Genomic DNA, 1,974 nt, shown 5'->3' with positions numbered 1-1,974 from the left:
CACACACACACACACACACACACACACACACACACACACACACACACACACACACACACACACACACACACACACACACACGTGCACACACACACACACACACACACACACACACACACACACACACACACACACACACACACACACACACACACACACACACACACACACACACACACATACTATCTCTCTTTCTTGCTATCGCTTACACACAGATATAAATACATACAGAATATTGATTTACATGTTCGCACACATATACGGGCAGTGTTATATGGTCGGTAGGACCTAATTGCAGAGTGATATGATATAACGTGGATGAGACAGAGCACGACGGCGCGACGGAGTAGTAAGGCAAGAAGCAGTGTGAGGTGAGACAACTTCTAACTCACTGGGGAACATAGTCTCAGATCAGGTATTCATAACTATACTATATTATCGTGTGTTTTATTTTATTTTATTTGAGTATGACACAAACAGTTGCCGGCTGAAGGTACTGTGCGACCTAGCTTCAACTGTTGCTGGCCTACCTTATCTGTGATCGTTTAAAGCAGACCTCAGGTAGGATACAAAAAGTTGTTCAAAAGCTAATCATTCTGCGTCATCGCAAAACAGATACACTGTGTGTAGTTTATTGAGTAAAGGGGATAAAGCAGGCGAGAGGGAAGCCTGTACACAACGCATAGAGAAAGAATAACTATTAGGTAAAACAGATCAATTACCATCATGGATAGCGAAATGAGGTAATTACAGGGATTGTTCAACATGCATTAGTCTGAACTCCTCGATTCTCTTTCATCAAGCGGCAAGAGAATAAACATCTACCTCTTGCACATTTGTCAGCTAGAAAACCTATGTTGTGAAATACAAATGTGTTCATTTGTAACTAAAGAAGTTCACAGTGTTAACCATGCTCTATTTCATAAAAATTCTACAATCTAGTTTGTCCTTGTAATGCAGCCCTAGTCATTTTAGGGCTGGATTCAATCTGTATTGCGGAAGACCTACATTAAAATTGGAATGTATTTTCCTGATTGAGCTGACACAGTGTTTTCCGTGAAAGCAGTCTCCACGAACACTCAAACATTGTTTTTACTTCTGTAACATAGTTTAAATCCAAACCTTAGATCGTGTTAGTTATAGAGGTGAGAATTTGACCCTGTTTGTTAATGATAATGGGGTTCCATAATGGGGATCCATAATAAATACAAAATGCAAATAGTATCAAGTCAAATCCTTAAAATCAAATGTTATTTGTCACATGTTTCATAAAGGAAAAGTGTGGACTAAAAGGAAAATGATTACTTATGGGCCCTTCCCAACAAAGCACAGAGAAAAAAAAATAGAGAAATAATAAAAAAGTTAAACACATAATAATAGATACAAAATGAGTAACGCTAACTTGGCTATATACTCAGTGTACCAGTACGGAGTCTATGTTCAGGTTTATGAGGTAATTGAGGTAGTTATGTACATAAAACTGGGAATAAACTGACAGATAGTAAACAGTAGCAGCAGCATGTGATGAGTCGAACAAGTGAAGGAAAAAAAGGGTCAGGGTCCTGTTGGTTCCAAACTATTGATCAGTCTTCTGGCTTGTAGACCCTGTTCAGGGTCCTGTTGGTTCCAAACTATTGATCAGTCTTCTGGCTTGTAGACCCTGTTCAGGGTCCTGTTGATTCCAAACTTCAGTAACGCTTGCCGTGCAGTTGCAGAGAGAACAGTCTATGACTTGGGTGGCTGGAGTCTTTGACAATGTTTAGGGCCTCCCTCTTACACCGCCTGGTGTAGAGGTCCTGGATGGCAGGGAGCTGGGCCGCAGTGATGTGCCTTACGGTCGAAGGCCAAGCAGTTGCCATACCAAGTGAGGATTCAGCTAGTCAAGATGCTTTCAATTGTGCAGCTTTGATCTTTTCAGCCTCCCGAGGGTGAAGATACATTGTGGTGCCCTCTTCACGATTGTGTTGGTGTGGT

The 1,974-nt window shown here is 41.1% G+C and overlaps 1 protein-coding gene across 3 annotated transcripts in view; it reads left to right on the top strand.

Moving 5' to 3' along the window:
* The first annotated feature begins 211 nt into the window (after window positions 1-211).
* Window positions 212-1,974, top strand: part of si (sucrase-isomaltase (alpha-glucosidase)) — a 134,776-nt gene continuing 133,013 nt past the window's right edge. The window contains exon 1 of one of the 3 annotated variants that reach the window (XM_052457800.1): window positions 212-371. The gene's annotated coding sequence lies outside the window, so the exon portion shown is untranslated. Of the gene's footprint in view, window positions 416-539; window positions 562-1,974 lie in introns of those variants that run through there. The other 2 variants (XM_052457824.1, XM_052457836.1) reach the window with 2 other exon arrangements.

This window comes from Oncorhynchus keta, chromosome 1, assembly GCF_023373465.1.
Source record: "Oncorhynchus keta strain PuntledgeMale-10-30-2019 chromosome 1, Oket_V2, whole genome shotgun sequence".
NCBI classification, from domain to species: domain Eukaryota; kingdom Metazoa; phylum Chordata; class Actinopteri; order Salmoniformes; family Salmonidae; genus Oncorhynchus; species Oncorhynchus keta.
This window is presented reverse-complemented; position numbering and strand designations above follow the sequence as displayed.